Below are 19,751 nucleotides of genomic sequence, written 5' to 3'. Positions count from 1 at the left end.
CCTGATCAAATAAGTTGTGCTGTGAACATTATCTCTCAAACACAATAGGATGGTTGATGGAGAGTTTTTTGCTTTAAAGATTTACATAAAGCATTTGACACATCTCCTGGACTTGCCAGTTTAAACTTCTGGAAATGGAGATTTGCCCTCCATTTTTTCATACACTTGTAATTTCTATCTCATGCTGCATGGAACCTACCTATCATGCTGATCTAATCCTCTTGATCTAATGACATTTTAATCTAAATTAATTTGCATGTCCATTACCTCCCTAATCCTGCCAGTACAATCTACCCATCACACGAAGAAGCTGTACATACAGTACCATCTCCCTCTGCTGTTAACTATTACAATAGAACCCACCCAAAGGATTTCCCACCAATATGCCTGCATGAAACAGCCCACTATGAGGGGATAGCAGAAAGAATGATGAGAAATGTAGTTTACAAATTTGATAAGAAAATGCTGATTAAATCTACCACACCCTTTACATCCAGGCAGAGAAAGTTTTGGCCTAAGCTTTAGATTGTATTTTTTATTTTTTATTAACAAAGGCGAGGCAACATTTTAAAGATAACATAAAAGTGAATGGAGCTAGGCAGCTGATGCAGTTGTCACCTTCATTAGAGAAGGGTAGAACTCAGTTGTACTTTAATGTAAATAAAGAAAAAAGTTTATTCCTTACATATAAGTGTAATTCCCCAAAAAGATATTCCAACATGATTATCAGAGAAGGCCTAGCAAGTTGGCAACACACAACTTAAATTAAATTAATATTCATTTACCCAGCTTGCTTAGAGCTGGCATGATTCGGGCTTAGGGAGCAATATTACATAACAACTATTAGAACTATGATAATAGAAGTAGGTCATGTTGATTCATCCAAAAAAAGGGGTTAATGAAAAAGCACAAGCAACATGGGAATAGCAGAAAATGTTTATGTGTAAAGTTTATCGGTCTGCGAAAATAGTAGTGAGGCTTATGTGCAATTTCACCTAAAAAGCCACCCATCCCTTAAAGTGGTTGTAAACCCTTACATATACCCAGTGAAGTGCCTAGCCTCAGGTGATACAAATCTTTCTACATAGGTTGTACCCGTTTATCTGCAGCTCTCTGTCCTGTGCAGCCTTCTACAACAGACAGAATTTACACAGAGTCAGTTAGCATCTTTCAGCAGCACAAAGTAAGGGGGCAGGGATCTAAATTCACACACTGCACAGCTCGGGGAGAAGAACTGAGCCCGATTGAAGAGAAGGAACACACCCTGCTTCTTAGACTACACAGAGAACATGCACAGCTGTGGCAGTCGATCACAGGTTGTGTGCTGGAGCTCTCCTCCCTGTCATTCATTTTTTTTCTCTGGGTCTCTGGGAAAAGCTGTCCAAAGTGACTCACGCAGATAACAGAAGAATGAGGCAGCAGAGAGAAATTACACCCAGTGCTTAGGATAGAGACAAGTACACAGTATAGAAGGATATGCTTTGTTCAGATTTTTATCTTTAGTTTACAACCACTTTAAGTCTAGTACCCCTACTAGTACTTGGAAGCACACAGGACAGGCTAGAGAGAAAAACTTCATGTACCATGTCAGATGACTTCTAGATGGTAAATTTCAAGGTGGATGTTATTTACTGGAGCGACCAGAACTGGTGACTGGTGGGTCATCTGGTGGACAGTGGTCTAAACTGAGAGCAGATGGTAGCACATGTCTGTTTTCCAGGCAAGGGGGTCAGGATAGGCTGTAATCCGAGAAGTATCTGTATCCAGGCAAGGACCAGAGCAGGCAACAATCATAAGAGTAATCATACCCAAGCAAGGGTTATTAACAGAGTGCCTGCTTTTATCCTATTACCAGTGAGTGCAATACTACTCAATTAAATGTGTTATTAATATTGCTGCACTTAGATTGGTGCTTCTTGTCTGTCTTTAGCAATCAAATATTACCTCATATTAAGACAAGGGTTAGGGCTGGTGGCAATCAGAAGATTATACGTATTCAAGCAAATGTCAGGACAGTGAGCAATCAGAATAGTAATCTGTTTCTAGATAAGGCTCAGAAACAGAAGCAATCCAGACAAGGCAAAGCAAGGCAAAAAGAACCAGGTAGCAAAGCTATCACAAACCCAGTGTCTTAAGCTTGTGATGTTTAAATAAAGCACCACAGTAGTGCCAACAAATGGAGAAAGAGCAGACTAGATGGATGGGAGTTGTCACGGTCTGGGGTCAGGCTCGGAGGCCAGTAGCTATAGCAGTGGAGCAGCAGCCAATGACAAGTGGTATAGATATTCACGCAGGTCACCCTGGCTGATGACATGGGTTTACCTGAGGTGTGGGGTCTAAGTACTAACCGGTATTCACCAGAGCTCCTGATGGTGGAGATGGGCCTTGCTGCTTGTTAGTAACAGGTCGCGCTCCTCAGGATTACCACACGAGGAGATGAGCAAGTCGGGGTCCAGTAGCAGATATTGCAGGTAGAGACCAAGCAGAAGCACAGTTAAGGAACAAGCCAAAGGTTGGTAATGAATAGTTGCAGGCTTGGATTCAGCAGAAGCATAGTCAAGGAACAAGCTTAAGGTTGGTAATGAATGGTAGCGAATATATGGATGGCAGCAGGAGAGACAAAGCGAGTTATTGGCGGGAGAGAGCACAATAATCTGGCAACCAGGAAGTGTAGAGACATGGCTTAAATCAGGAAGTCCATGGTAGGAGCACAGAGTTCAAGGTTCAAGACAAATAAGATTCAAGACTCCTACCAAGACAGGTGTTCTGTCAAAACAGTCAACTTGTCAAAATATCTAACTACGTTACTTCCAGTTACTCTCCAGCATCAGTAATTGGAGATTTGGACAAGTTTGCTGTTTTGAAACACCACTGACATTGTATACACTACGGTGCATGATATAATGAGTGGACATTGTTACTCCGCCCGCTAGTAACCAATTAAATGGCGGCGACAACTTTTTCCTCCTTAACCGATGCTCTGTCAAAACAGTCAACTCGTCGTGTTCTGTAGTGTATATGATGACGGTGTTGTGTCAAAACAGTCAAGTCGTCGAAATATCCATTTACTGATGTTGATGGAGAGTAACCGGAAGTGACGTGGTTGGAGATTTCGACGAGTTGGCTATTTTGACATAATACAGGATCATTCAAGGAATTGTTCAGGGAACTGTCCAGTGTTACAGGTGGCTCAGCAAGCAGAGTCATTGCTGGACACAGCTGAGGTCCCAGGTTCAAGTCCACGCCCTGAAAGTGATGACCAATTGGAGAGGGGTTGTTGCTGGCAGTACAGGGATGCTATGGCCAGGGAAGGGAGAGCGACTGAGTCGTTGCTGCAGGGATAAAGACAGGAGAAATGGTGGCTTCAGCATGTCTGGTACTGTAAAAAAAAAAAAGCTAAAGGATCAGTCAACCCTGATCTTTGGTAAATTACATCACCTGAAATCTTAAATAATTATGGGATTCTATTCCTGAGATATTGGAGCTAGGATTCATGCACGCCAGCTGCTCTCATTATGAGTGTGGATCCATTTTCTTTTCTTTTCTTTTATATTATGGAGAATGTGATGGTATAAGCTGAAGGCATAAAGGTGGGTGGCAGCTCCCACATCTCACCATGGACAGAAGCAAATTTGAGACTTATTCTCCTTTCACATCTGAGCAATCCAAATCGTGGACAGAACCACTGCTATTCTGCCTGTGATTCGAAATAGTGACAAATCGCGGGATGCCCATGTAATCCCTTTCACGTCCAATGGCACCCGCAAACTTCTTTTGGGCAACAGGCATCCTGCGATTATGTCTGCGCCATTTTACCACGATTCCTCGGGCGACAATCACACCAAAATCGCGCTGTGATCGGGTGCCATTGGAAGTGACAGAGATCGCACAGGCGTTCCGCGATTTGCTGCTATTTCGAATCGCGAGCAGAATCCTGGCAATTCGGATTGATCAGATGTATGAGTATCCAAAACTTATTAAACACCAGGCTCTGCCAGTAACTAAAATAATAGTTTTGGGTGGACTGACCCTTTACAGTCTAGCATGTCCTCCTATTTGACTATCACAAAGTATAAAAGATGCAGAAGTAATGTGTGAAAACAGAAAATGCTTAGACAGAAGTGGAACATATATTATGTCAATTCACAGCAATACCCAGCCTTCAGTAAGGGTAAACATAGAGAGGTGTATGACATCTTCCTTTGACAGATGGATCAGATGATAAAACAAGCCTGCTGTGATCACTTAGTTGCTTCAAGTCCTATGGCATAGTAGCACCTTTTAAACTGTAACTGTGTCTCATTATAGTGATGAACAAACTGCCAATATTAGAGCCTTTAATTCTAATTTTTGCCAGTTTATTATCCAGCGATGGTGGCACCTGTCTATCATTAAAAGTAGAGATGAGAGCTAAGTGCTGTTGTTATGGAAACCTGCAGACTTCATGCTGTGTTTGGGGAAAAGAAAATGGATAGGTAATAGTGTTTGCCAGAGACCTGTTATAGCTAAATGGAAGTAATACTGGAGAAATACGGGTGACTTTATATGTTTTAATAGGCTTGCAAAATTGGATCGCTACCATATGGTTCTTATGACCGGGAGATATTTTGGGACAAGTAAAAGTGATATTTTAAAACAAAGTGAAGGAAAACAGCCTAAATGTTACCTATTTTTGTTTCTCTTGTGATTGGCTGAGCTCACTTGTATAAGACGTTCAGTGGAATTGTAACAACAGATCCTGATATAAAATTAAATTTTTTTTTATGAGAGCCTTTTTTATATTTGATTTTTTTTCGTCCCAAGTCTGAACTGTAAAATTTTACGCCATATTACGTAAAGGTTGCAAAGCGTTACAGTGAACCTTTAACAAGTCTACATGCATACATTTCTGACGTGTCACAATGTACAGAGACAGCATAATTTTCCCAAAAAATCTGCACATTTTCCCATTCAAATGCATACCTTTACCTCCAGTCTAGTGACTCAGCCTAGGCTGAGATGATGTCATCAGTCTGCTGTAGACAGGAGGAGGAATATCTTTGGTCTCTGTTCTCTCAGTGATTAGCACATAGTGAACACACTCTTACAAATACCCAGTGATGGGACTATCCTCAGGTGATGTGCAGAGATGAAACATCCTCCTACAAAAGTTGTACCTCTCTATCTGCAGTCTTCTCTTCTCTACATCTGAATTACATCTCTACAGCTGAATTATAAAGCTTGTCTGAGATTTCAGAAAAATGGGGGCGGAGAGTTGAAGTTACACTGCAGTGCTTAGTGAGGAGAGCTCTGAGAGCTGATTGGAGGGAAGAGACACCCCCCCTTCACACAGGAACAGAGCTAATGCTGTCAATCAGCTAGAGGTCCTTCCCCTGTCACCATTTTTCTCTTGGTGTCAGGAAAACTTGTCAGAAGTGATTCATGCTGGGAGCAGAGGAACAAAGCAGCAGACAGAAATTACATTCAGACCCCTTTCCCACTGAGGCGCTTTACAGGTGCTACAGCGCTACAGTGAGGGCTTTCGCACTGGAGCGGTGTGCTTGCAGGATGGTAAAAAAAGTCCTGCAAGTCACATCTTTTCAGCGTTGTAGGAGTGGTGTATACACCGCTCCTACAGTGCCCCTGCCCCATTAAAAACAATGGGCAGCACCGCCAAACCACCGGCAAACTGCCCAAACTTAAATATTATGACATTAGACTCTAAGCTTTTATTGCTTCCCATTTTTATCTGTATGTTTCAAACTAGTAACAGAATTTTGTCACAGTTTAAAGGTAGTTATACAGAGAAATGTAGAACCTGCACCTGTATTGTGTAATACAGCTCATGATTCTTCAAAATAGCCTGAATACTTAAAGGCATATTTAACCTTTTTTAAAAAAACTGATTATGCAGGTAAGGGATGTCTGTAGATAAACAAAAAAAAAAAACTGTGCATAATGCCCTTCTATAGGTATATAGTAGATCTGAGCTCAGAATTTGATAGCTTGCTCCTGTGATGGTGGAGGTGAACAATAACAGCTGTGATTCTCTTAGCGACGTCCTAGCAACAAGGCAAGATGGGATTATGTCATTTTTAGGATTTTTCTTTTAGTCAGGCTTCATGAGGTACATAAATGGTCTACACCTACAGCAAGGGCATTATTCAACTTTGATGAAAGCTGCACAGCTTTTTTTAATGTACAGACACCACTTACCTGTATAGGGATTTTTTTTTTTTGGTAAAGGAAAACTATGTTCTTAAAGCTTGTCCTTTAATTATTTCTTCAACAAAAGGAAGGCAAGGTGACCTTAAGACTCTACTAATGGAATTCATATAGGGTGCCATAGCTACTCTTCAGAAATCTGTCTTATGGTAGTGCAACAAATGGTGGTGATAGATTCATGTACATGCCGCTGAGCCCCCCCCCCCCCCCCACAGCCAGCACCCGCTGTGATTGTACACAGCGGAAGTCTGTCAGCAAATCCCAGCCAATGATTCACGGCTGGGACATGCTGATCAGCTGTGTACAATCAACATCAGACAGTCAACACAGAGCGCTATACAGGGAGAATGATCTCTCTGTTTCTCATCCCTGCAAAACAGAGATGAGAAACTTAGAGATTTGCTGATAAAAGCAGCACACTTTACACATATTACACATTGTTAGGCACACATTTAACTATTAAATTGCCCTTTCCCAGCCAGTGTCATTAGTTCAGTGACAGTGTATAGCAATATCACTGATCGTTGTATTAATATCACTGGTGATGTCAGTGGCAGGTAGTCAGTTCCCCCCAGTTAGTGTCAGATTGTCCGCCGCATCGTAGTCCCAATATAAGTCGTTGATCACATCATTAATCCAATTTTTTAATAAAAGACATGTAGCAGAATACATTTACATTTTTTACATTTTTTTTATTGGATATGTTTTATAGCAGAAAGTAAAAAATACTGATTTGGTCTTTTTTTCATTTATATTGCAGAAAATAAAAAAATCCAGTGGTGATTACAGTTAATACCACCAAAAGAAAGCTCTATTTGTGTGAAAAAAAATTATATAAATTTTGTTTGGGTACAGTGTTGCATTACTGTGCAATTACCAGTTAAAATAGCACAGTACTAAATAGCAAAAAATGACCTGGTCATGAAGGGGGTAAAATCTTCCGGAGGTCAAGTGGTTAAAAATACAATATGTAATACATGTACATAATAATGCATAATACCTTTACAAAATATTAAATAGTTAATTATAATAGTTATCTCTAAAAACAAGGATAAATAAAAATAGTTTTGCCACTTTTTAAAGGAGAATTCCAGCCTGAACTTTTTAGGCTGGGCTTCTACTAAGGGTCACAGGAGTGTAATTCGTTTTGCACTCCTGTGATGCATTTTCAGCGGAGAGGGGTCTGAAGTCCACTCTGCGCTGACATCACTGCCATCAGTTGAGGCAGTGCGTCATCCCGACTTCCCATGTCTGGATCCGCCAGCTGCCTTGATTGATGGCAGACTCAGCGAACCACTGAAATGGCTGTTCCCTGCCCCTCCACAGATCAGCGCTCCAATGAGCATGGAGAAGCAGACCAGGAGCGATGCTGACAGGCAGCATCTCTCTGCTCAGGCAGAAGTGAGAACCGAGCCATCCGCGGTGTTCGGTAGCTCGGTTCTCAGTGTAGAGATGCTGGGGGACATTGGTCTGATGCTCCATCCACCGAGGTAAGTATGATTAGAAAAAAAAACAAAAAAAAACATACTTCTCTTTTAATGTATGCAGTCTATTTGTCAGAAACCATGAAATCAGATGGAGACAGAAGTACAGTTAAATCACACTTGTTTAATTATAAAAGTAAAAAGAACAAATGTAGCTAAAACAGCCAAAAGTTCAGTAACCGGAACAGATAGTCAGCCAAGCCAGAAGTCAGAGATCAATGTAGTTGAACAGCAAGCAGGATCTGGAGCCAGAAAGGATGTCAGCAAAGCCAGTCTTTAAACAGGAATGCAGGAGATAGTTTCTTGTGATGTGACCAAGGTGAAGGCAGAGCTCCTCTGGACTGGACTACTTAAGTAGGCAGGACTGATGAGCAGGATCATCAACAGCTAACTGTGGAGAGAGATGGCAATTGACCGACAGCTGAGTGGCCAGCTTCAAAGAAGGAAGGGCTGAGCCCAGCCCTGACAGTACTCCCTTCTCAATGACCACTCCCCCTCGGAGGACCACCAGGCTTGAGGGAAAAACATATATGGAAATCACGAAGGAGGACAGGGGCATGTACATCTGAGGATGAAACCCAAGAGCGTTCCTCCGTACGTACCCTTTCCAATGCACTAGGTACTGTATGCGCCCGCGGAACCTATGGGAGTCAACAATGGACTGTACTTCATACTCCTCATGGTTCTCAACCTGTACAGGGTGAGGAAGTGGCATTGGGGTGGTAAAGCGGTTGCAGACCAAAGGTTTTAATAAGGAGACATGAAATACATTCAAAATACGCCACTGGGTTAATCCTGCAAAGAATGCGGAAAGGCCCAATAAACTGAAGTGCGAACTTCAGTGAGGGAACACGAAGTCGGAGGTTGCGAGACGACATCCAGACCCTGTCCCCAACTTGGTGGGAAGGCGCAGGCAGGCGTCTGCAGTCAGCATGGAGTCTGTACCTATTATTAGCATGACGCAAAGCCTCCTGGACTTGTGTTCAAGTGGAACGAAGACCACGGAGATGCTCCTCTAACGCAGGAATACTCTGCAGAACAAATGAGTCAAGCAACATGGAAGGTTGGAAACCATAATTCGACATAAATGGGGACAATCGGGAAGCAGAATTCAAGGCACTGTTGTGAGCAAACTCTGCCCACGATAATAAGTCTGACCAGTTGTTGTGATGGTCAGAAATATAGCAATGTAGGAATTGCTCCAAGGACTGATTGGCTCGTTCTGCAGCCCCATTAGACTGCGGGTGATACGCAGAGGAGAAAGTAAGCTGAATTCGCAACTGTGCACGAAAGGCTCGCCAGAATTGGGACACAAACTGACTACCCCTGTCCGAGACAATCACCTTGGGTAGCCCATGTAAGCGAAAGATCTCCCGAGCAAAAATGGAAGCCAGTTTCTCAGAATTGGGCAACTTCTTAAGTGGAATATAATGACACATCTTTGAGAACCGGTCATACACCATAAGGATAACAGTGTTGCCTTGGGAGTTGGGTAACTCCACAATGAAATCCATAGACAGGTGTGTACAGGGCCTCTCTCCATTGGGTATGGGTTGTAGGAGGCCCACTGGAAGGTGTCGTGGAGTCTTACTCTGAGCACACACGGAACAGGCAGCTACGAAGGCAGTTACATCAGCATGTAGACTAGGCCACTGGAATTGTTGGGAAATGGCCCAAACGAGTTGATTCCTCCTATGGTGGCCAGCTGCCTTGGGAGAATGGTAAGTCTGAAGCACGGCAGTACAGAGACTCTCTGGGACAAAGCAGCGGTCACAAGGTTTCTCAGGAGGAGCATGGACCTGAGCAGCAAGAATTTTGTCACCCAAAGGAGAGGTGAGACTGGTGCGAACCGTAGCCAGAATACGATCAGCAGAAATCACAGGAACCGGAACCGACTCCAACTTGGAAGTGGAGGAAAATTGTTGTGACAAGGCATCAGCCCTTACATTCTTAGCACCAGGTAAGAATGAGACAATGTAATTGGAACTTGACAAGAAAAGAGCCCATTGCGCCCTTCTGGGAGAGAGGCGTTTAGAATGTGAGATTCTTATGGTCAGTAGGAAAGAGAACCAGCACAGTGGTACCTTTGAGGAGATGTTACCATTCTTTCAGGGATAAAATGATTGCCAACAGCTCTTTGTCACCAATCTCGTAATTGCACTCCGCAGGTTACAATTTCTTGGAAAAGTAGCCACAAGGATGCATAGCGCTCTCAGAGGTAGGACGTTGAGACAGAAGGGCACCAACACCAGTCTCAGAAGGATAAAAGGTAACGTAGGATCAGGATGTGCCAACACAGGAGCAGAAACAAAGGCAGCCTTGAGACTCTCAAAGGCCTTAATGAACTCCGGAGACCAACTCTGTGGGTTACCGTCCTTTCTGGTCATATCAGTCAGAGGCTTGACCAGAGACGAGAATTTACGAATAAACTTCCGATAATAGTTGGCAAAGCCCAGTTAATGCTGCAGAGGACGTAAACCCATGGGTCGGGGCCACTGTAGGACTGCCAAAAGTTTCTCTGGGTCCATCGAAAAACCAGCAGTGGAAATGAAATGACAGTCCAGGAATTTAACCTGTTCACGATGGAACTCGCACTTCTCCAGTTTACTATAGAGATTGTTCTCTCTTAGTTTCTAAAGCACACGACAGACATCTGTGTGGTGGCTCTTCAGGGACTTGGAAAATATGAGGATATCATCGAGATAAACCACCACACATAACTGCAACAAATTTCGGAGGACATCGTTAATAAATTCCTGGAAAACTGCCAGGGCGTTACAAAGGCCAAAAGGCATTACGAGGTACTCATAATGGCCTGTTCTGGTATTAAACGCAGTTTTCCATTCGTCGCCCTCCTTAATTCTCATGAGATTGTATGCCCCTCTCAAATCAAGCTTTGTGAAAACCGTTGCTCCCTTGAGGTGGTCAAATAACTCAACGGAATCAGATAGGCATTCTTAATCATGAAGCGATTGAGACCCCTATAATCAATACAAGGTCTCAGTTCACTTCTCTTCTTCTTCACAAAGAAGAAACCAGCACCAGCAGGAGACGAGGATTTACGGATTAAACCTTGAGAAAGCGCATCTGCAACATACTCCTCCATGGCCTTATCCTCCAAGACCGACAAAGGGTAAACCCGGCCACGAGGGGATATGGCACCAGATTGAAGGTCAATTGCGCAATCATACGGCCGGTGTGGAGGCAAACTACCGGCTTGGCCTTTGTCAAAGACATTGCTAAAATCACGGTACTCCTCTGGCAGGGAGGAGAGTGAAGAGGTGCATAGGACCTTGGCTACCTTCTGGAAGCATGTCTCACTGCATTGTGGTGACCAGGAGAGACCCTTAGCAGGGAGTCAATCAAAAGAGGGGTTGTGCCTTTTTAACCAAGGATAACCAATAACCAGTGGAAACTTAGGTGAGGAAATAACTTGGAATTGAAATATCTCATGGTAAAGAGCCCCTATGGCCATGGACAATGGAACCGTCTCATGCGTCACATGGGCAGGCTGTAGAGATCTCCTGTCAAGAGCCTCAATGGCAATTGGAGTGTCACGCAGCTGCAGTGGAATCGAGTGCTTCGATACAAAGGCAGCATCAATGAACGAACCTGCAGCCCCAGAGTCGATTAGAGCCTGTATCTTGCCGGATGACTCAGCCCAAGAAAGGGTGACCGAAACCAGGGCTTATCCTTCTGGATAACTGAGGATGAAACAATGCCACCTAATGGCTGTCCGTGACAGGACCTCAAGGTTTGGGCGTTCCCTAGATGGGTAGGACAGGACTTCAAAAAGTGACCTGCCTGGCCACAATAAAGGCACAATCTCTCCCTCCTCCTAAAGGCTCTCTCATCAGCAGAGAGACGCGTGAAACCCGAGTGCATGGGTTCACCTTCACTGCCCGACTCAGTACCAGGAGGCATGGGAGGTGAGGGAGGCACGGGTGGGACTGCAAAACTCAGAGACAAATGTACAAGAGGCTTCCGCAATTGCTCCTTAAAAGAGAGTCTTTCTCTGAGTCTGGAAGATGACAAACGTGATCAACTTCTCCAGCTCAGCGGGTATATCTTGGGCTGCTGTCTCATCCTTGATGGTAACCGAGAGACCATGAGAAAAAGCAGCCACGAGGGCCTCAGATAAAGATATCATGAAACCTACTTTGCTTCTGATCCATACGGTGATCCAGTCATCCAATCTGGAAAAAATATTACCAACAGGTGGATTGACTGCATCTTCTGAATCTATGGCCTTCGCCTACTTCAGAAACCATGAAATCAGATGGAGTCAGAAGTACAGTTAAATCACACTTATTTAATAGTAAAAGTAAAAAGAACAAACATAGTCAAAACATAGCCAAAAGTTAAATAACCGGAATGGATAGTCAGCTAAGCCAGAAGTCAGGGATCAATGTAGTGGAACAGCAAGCAGGATCTGGAGCCAGAAAGGATGTCAGCAAAGCCAGTCTTTAAACAGGAATGCAGGAGATAATTTCTTGTGATGTGACCAAGGCGAAGGCAGAGCTCCTCTGGACTGGACAACTTAAGTAGGTAGGACTGGTGAGCAGGATCATCAACAGCTGAGTAACTGTGGAGAGAGATGGGAGCTGGCAATTAGCCGACAGCTGAGCAGCCAGCTCAGAGAAGGAAGGGCTGAGCCCAGCCCTGACACCATTAACCTCCCTGACGGTAATCCCGAGTGTGGCTCGGGGTTAATGTTCAGTCCCATTAGCGGTAACCCCGAGCCACACTCGGGATTACATTGCAGGATCCTGATGCAGTGTTACTTACCTTGTCTCCAGGGTCCTGCGATGTCCCCCGCAGTGTCCGTGGGCTGTCTCCTCCGAAGCCTCTCCGTGCCGGGCACCGTTCCCTGCGAGCGTCGCGACGCACGGGGCGGAGCCTGGTGGCAAATTAAAATGTAAAAATCATAACATATACAGTACTGTAATCTTACAGATTACAGTACTGTATGAAATTATTTCACATCCCTTTTGTCCCTAGTGCTTTGGCCCATGCCCTACATGCAGTTTTATATGATATATACTGTTCTTTCTGCCTGGAAACTGGAGATTGTCCATAGCAACCAAAAAGTGTTCCTTTATGTCAAAAGTGGCTTTAGATCAGCTAGAAAACAGCGATAGTAAATTAGAACACTTGCAGAATTGAGCGATAGTGAATTGTGGGGAAATTTATTTTATTATTATTATATTATTATTTTTTTTAAATTATTTATATTTATTTATTATATTATAATTTATGTTTTTGTGTTTCAAACTTCATCATACCCGGGATATCTACTAGACTCTTGTTTGGACAGATTTAAGTGTGTTATTGTTAAGAATTACAGGCCTACAATATAAAACGCCAAATTTCCATGCAAAATAATTGTACCGCTTTCAGCACCTAAAATCCGAAATAATCATACCGCCAGGGAGGTTAAAGGGTTGTAAGGTGGCCTGTTAGGAAAAATCTAAAGGGTGGATGATTACTGTTGGTGAACTGTTTACGTTTAGTTGAGTTGCCAGTAGTTATACTGTACTTCTATATGGGGTAAGAAGGCAGCGTGTAAGTAATGTGGTAAATTTCAAAAATAGACATTTATTCCCTGTATTTAGGTGTTATTCTCTCAAAGAGCTGATGTTGGCCTCAGACAATACTGCCGAATTGTATTCTGCACAGGTGCAGGTTTATTACCTGAAACAGCACAATTAAAAGCTAGGATTAGCTGACAGGGCCCAATTCTGGAAGCCAGCAACTCTGAAGTGAACAGTCTATTTGCCTTTAATAAATCAACCCCTTTGAGGGTGTGTGGAGTTCAAAGAATGGCCTGTGACCACAAAGGCGACTGTAGCAGAAAAGTCTGTCCATTGTGAAAGACAAAGGTTTTAATAGGAATTTCAGCAGACGAGTGCTCCAGAAGAAGTTATAGAAAACAATAGCTTTGGTTTGCATGCTGCAAATAGCATTGGGACCACCACGCACAAATGAATTAGGATTTAAGCCTTAACATTCATAAAAACACTTTTTGGAGCATTTTCAGGGTGTTTGGCAGGGCACAGAACCCCTGCCAGGTGCTGGGAAGGGCCACTACGTGAACCAGCCCTATTGTAGTCCATTTTATATTTTCCACCCAATCTGCCCTATTTTCACATAGTAGTTTTATTTACATTTGTCAGTTGACCTGCTTTTTAAAGCAGATCTTGGCAGCGTGATATATGTGTCTTCTTGCCACAAATACACTTTTAAGAAGTGTAAATCAGTTTACAGTTTTAACAAAATTTCACCCAAGCTATAGTGTAGTGTCATCTAAGTCCAAGAAATGTTTCCAATAAATCCCTAACATCTACAGAATATCATTAATAAATGAAAATACAAAACCAGGAGCAGTGCTTAATCTGTTCATCTTGTGTTGCTTTGCATCTCTTCAAAACCTGAGAATGAAGGGCAGCTGCCAGATTCCCCTTTATAGAACCCTGTTGAGTCTAACTGAGGATAGTCAGAGGCTGATTAAAAGATGTCTCTCATGTAAGGTATGACTGCAGACAAGCAGCCACAATTAGTTTCTGTACAGCCTGCTGAGATAGACAACACTCCTGCTGCTTTGTCCATGGGACCATAGGGGGGGCATCCTCTGTCATAAAAAAAATGTAGCGGGGTCTCAAGGGCTTTATTGATATAAATCAAAAAAGGACTTTTTGTACCTATTGGACACAGCATCCTCCAATTGACAACGCTAACAAACGGTGCATTATGAGCCATTAAATGACTAATCCATATTGAAAGGATAAAGAATCAAAGGAAGTTGTACAACAAAGACACAAACCTGCGGATGGAATAAGCCTGTCATAAAGTATAATGGAAAACATTAAAGCTGGTGAAAGGACACACGCAGCAAGAGGATTTAGTGAAGATGTCTTCATATGTTTAACTTTTAAAAGTGCAATATATTTTACCAGCTAAAAAAATGTAATAAAAATGTAATAAAATAGAGCTGTGAACATTAAAGAGCCTCTGAGCACAAAGACCTGTAAAATGCTATACTCCTCTGCTGAGCTTCACTGGATGTTAAATAAACACTGGTTGCTGGTTTTGTAAGACTTGATTGTCACTTTTTCAGATCAGAAATTATTCAAAAGAAATATTAGACAAAACAAAGAAAAAGTGTGAAATCTTTATTTTTAGCGCAGTGTCTTGTGATACAAAGTCAGATTGGCCTTTAAAGCTACCCTAGCATCCCTTGGTAGTCCAAGTAGGTTTCAATAGCATGTATGATAAAAGGAACATATGGTGAAAACTGCTGTATTTGCTCTTTTATATCATGAACAATGTCACAAATGCACATGCACTATATAGAAAGAGATATAGGTGTATTGTATAAATCATGAGATATAGGTTTATTGTTTAAATCATGTGTACCCCCATGCAACCTATAGTTGCCTGGCTACCATATTAATACTTTGTCTTAGTATTTTCTGAATCACTGATCTGCAAATAATATACAGACTTTGAGTTGTGACTTCTTTCTGACTTCACTTGCTGCATACTTCCCCCTTCAAATATAAAGGGTGATAGAACAACATAATGTGCCTTGCGACGAAGGGGGGAGGGTTGGGAGCTTGTTGCAACGACACTGACTAACTGGTGCGAATCCTCCCACAGGGCCCCTTTATATAACGAGCTCCGCTGTTCTGGAGCTTTCCAATTGATCACATGACATTCCAGAAAATTCCCTAATGTTACGGGATCCTTGTTTTTCTCGCATAATCCTAGTTTTACATTTTTAAAGGGACCTTACCCCCCTTTTTTTAATTAAAATTAGGGGGCGAGGCGGGGCGGCCGCATGCCCATGCTGCCGGGTCCAAAGTGTTAAGGGCATTCTTAAAGTAAGGATTGGGTGGAAGAACTCTTACCCATCTCCCATTATTACAGGAGGCCCCCCTCCTATGGTTAATGACTTTAAAAGACTTTGATATGAAAATGATCATTAGCTGAATTTGTGTTGCTATTTACAAACGTCTATAAATCCTTTAGCATAATATTATTTCTAAGTGTATTTAATTCTGCATTTTATTCTGCAGCCAATATTGTTTGTTGCTTCTTTTTACTATCGCAGTACAATACATTAAAGGTAAATTGGGGCACAGCAGAGCTTTTAAAGTTAATTGTGTATAGTGCACTGTTGTCAGAATATATCAGTCTACTAAACAAACTCCGGGGGTTACAACTGTAAAGGGAAAAAAAAGTGAAGCGATGCTTCTCTATCATTACCCAAATCTTGACTAGAAGACCTTCACTGATCCTGCTTACTGTAGTCATATTTCACATAACTCCTCACATAGTATAGAGTGCTTCTGTCTGTCTTGCTGTATCGCCAATCTAGTTTAAACTTCTAAGACAGGATCCATTCAGATGGTTGAATGTGAGAAAAAAAATAGTATTGACATTTGCATCAGGTTTGCTGCATTTAAATCTGAATTTCAGGTATGGTAATTGTGCAAAGTTACATTGGTCCAGAGTAGACTTGTATTTGCACAGTTACATTGGTCCAGAGTAGACTTGTATTTGCGCAGTTACATTGGTCCAGAGTAGACTAATGTAATTATGTGTTTGCCATATCTGAAAGGTTTCCATGGAAGCTGGAAATCCCTATAATAGATATTTCTACTACAGTAACCTCCACTAGCTTCCAGGTCCTGTGCCAAGCAGCTACCCTGCTGCATTGTGAACCCAGGAGGTCACCTGCTCAGTACAGGTGCCATTCAGAGGACACTTTGCATTTTCTCAATGAATATAAAGGGTGTTCTGATTGTACATCACTGCCTTACCTCTCCCCTCTCCACCTTGTCCATTTAGGCCTCTCCATTAAGAGAATGCAAAATGTTCCCTAAATGGCGCACGTGCAAAGCAAGTGGCCTCCTTTGTTCACAATGCAGCAGAGAAGTCGCTCGGCATGGCACCCACAAGCTAGTATAGATCACTGTAGGTAGGATCACATGTATAGCACATACATTCCTACATTGGTCCAAGCTATAAAAAAATTGCCATACTTGAAATTCAGCTTTAAAAGAAAGCAAGGCACCATTGGTGGTTGTATTTGTGAATGCTTGTCCTACATCACATGCAGCAGTTCTCATGTCCCCAGATTAGCAGACAAAATGGATTGGGTGGACTAGAGCACTACGACAATACCTGGATAAAAAATAAAAGCAATATGTGGTTAGGCTGCACTCCCTGTAAGCTTGTGAAGGATTTGTTCTGATTTTTGAATGGAATACACTTTTTGTGATATAAACTCCATACTGCACGTACTAGTTATTTCACATCCCCACCCCTGCTAATCATAAACCTAAACCTCAGCCAAGGGTCAGGCTGCATTTTGCTGGCTGTGCGGGGTCCCGTCTCTGCTGCAGTGAACATCATACCTTATGTTCACACCTATGTGTTTTTATCGTGTTTTGCAGTTTGCAGAAACGCACTACAATCCATTTAACATGGTTTCCTATGGTATTAGTTCACATCTATGCGTTTTGCGGCCAGTGTGTTTTTGGAAAGGGTCGAGGACTTTTTTCCCACGATTTGTGGCTAATAGACTTCAATGGAGCTGCACCAGAAACACAAGTGGTGCATTTTTTATGCAATTTTTGATGTTTTGCAGTTCTTATTTTACCACTGTATATAGCTGGTTGCTAAGCAGAGGGCTGGGAAGCTAGCCGCTGTGTCCTAAGCAACCAATGAGTCATCAGCTGTCAGCGGGGTTTCCCGCTGAAAGCTGAATGTAAAAAAATAAATATATTTGCTGGCAAAAAAATTCCCCAGAAAAACTGCGTGGGGTTCCCTTCCAGGTCCAATCCAGGCCCTTCAGGTCTAGTATGGATTTAGAGGGGACCCTCATGCCAAAATAAAAATAAAAAAATGGTGTGGGGTCCCCCCCAAAATCTATACCAGACCCTTGTCCAAGCATGCCACCCGGCAGGTCAGGAAAGGGAGGGGACAAGAGAGCGCCCCCTTGAACCATACTAGGCCGCATGCCCTCAACATGGGGGGATAGGTGCTTTGGGGCAGAGAGGGCTCTTCCTCCCCCACCCAGAAGCACCTTGCCCCCATGTTGACAATAAGAGATAGCGGGAAGAGACGGTGGGAAGGAGAAGACAGTGGGAAGAGACAGCTCAAGGAGGAGAGGACGGCAAGGAGAAGATGATGGGAAGAGACAGCTAGAGAAGACAGAGCTATTAATAAAGGAATTGTCAAAAAAAGGCTCTTGTGTTTCCATTACATCCCACTGCTTTTTTGGTGAATGTATAGGGGTACGATGTACTCGATACCCATTCACATAGGGGGGTGGGATCTGGGGGCCCCCTTCTTAAAGGGGGCCTTCCAGATTCCGATAAGTCCCCCGCCCGCAGACCCCGACAACCACCGGCTTGGTTGTCGGGAAGAGGCCCTTGTCCTCATCAACATGGGGGCAAGGTGCTAAAGGACCCAGTATGGACCTGGGTGGGACCCCACACATTTTTTTTCGCAAATTTTTTAAAATCAGTGTTAAACCCAAAATCAAACATTCATTATATTGAAGCTTATCAATTCTTAGATATGATGGCTCCATTAGTTTGATTTTTTAGGCTTTCTGTCTTCTGATTTCATCTGGTAATCCAGCCAGCAAGTCTGTTGTTTTTCACAGCACAAGCTCTCCAGCAGAATGTATCAGTTTACATCAGTTTTGTAGGCAAGCCTCTAATAAGGTGTTTTTTTGCTTCTTAAAGTTATGATAACATTTATGTACAAGTGGCAGTGCTTGCTTTTTTCTTGTGTTTATTTTGTTGCATTACAGTATAAGAGTGACTGAATATTTTGATAACAGATTGATGTAGTTTATCAAAACTTATTTTAATGCACAATGCTGTCTGTGAATAGATCTTCTAACATCAGAAAATGACTCCCAATGTTTTACAATCCTTTTTAGTATATCAGATACGTATCTGGAGATATGAAGCATAGAACATGACAAGCAGCATGGGACTGTTTATATTACGTGGCGGATATACTTCCATGCAATAACCGGGCTTTTATCTCTTCTAAAATTCACACATCCCATAAATCCCTGAGATTTTTCTTAGCAGGAGTTAGCTTTCCCACAGCTAAAACAGGAGATTTGTGTGCAATTTATCAATATAATGGTATTGTAAAGTTCAGGAAGAGAGATAAAATATATGGTGCATTTTGCATTTGTTGGCCACTTGCATGTCCTAGCGGTTTGATTGCTTGTAACGGTTATGTAAATTTCAGCAGGCAGAGAGACGAGTATAAGTTGTAATTTATGGAACTTGGAATTCTGCCTAGATTACATTGACCTGTTCTTCTTTACAACTTAATAACATCTCTGATTCCATGCTTGTACAATTGCGTGTGATTTTATGGCAAAAAAAGGATTAATGGTGTCATAATGTAAACATCCAATGAATTGTATTACAACTCATTTTAAAATAGTGCAACACTGTTGTCATACTTAACAGGCAATATAAGTAATATGTATTGTAGGTCCATATGTGTACCGTACAATTACCTTCTGGTTTGACCTGACCTGTGTAAAGAGAGGTTGATAAGGTGTGGCTCTAATTCTCAGATGGGAATATTGAATTTTCAAAATGATTTATTAAACACATAATAATAAATATGTAAATAAATAAAATAGTGCTTTTATCAAATTCAGTGTGCAATCTAAAAGCCCATTCACACCAGGTGCAGTAATGCCGCGTACACACAGTATGAATTTCTGACAACAAATGTTAGATGTGAGTTTGCTGTCGGAAATTCCAACTGTGTGTAGACTCCATCGGACATTTGTTGTTGGAATCTCCGACAACAAAAATTTGAGAGCTGGTTCTCAAATTTTCCGACAACAAAATCCATTGTCGTAAATTCCGATTGTGTGTACACAATTCCAATGCACAAAATTCCACGCATGCTCGGAATCAAGCAGAAGAGCCGCACAGGCTATTGAACTTCATTTTTCTCGGCTCATCGTACGTGTCGTACGTCACCGCGTTCTAGACGTTCGGTATTTCC

The 19,751-nt window shown here is 42.4% G+C and overlaps 1 protein-coding gene across 2 annotated transcripts in view; it reads left to right on the top strand.

Moving 5' to 3' along the window:
• Window positions 1-19,751, top strand: part of PLXNA4 (plexin A4) — a 1,066,226-nt gene that overhangs the window by 784,452 nt on the left and 262,023 nt on the right. The window lies entirely within an intron of this gene.

The sequence above is a fragment of the Aquarana catesbeiana genome, linkage group LG03, assembly GCF_042186555.1.
Source record: "Aquarana catesbeiana isolate 2022-GZ linkage group LG03, ASM4218655v1, whole genome shotgun sequence".
NCBI lineage: Eukaryota > Metazoa > Chordata > Amphibia > Anura > Ranidae > Aquarana > Aquarana catesbeiana.
This window is presented reverse-complemented; position numbering and strand designations above follow the sequence as displayed.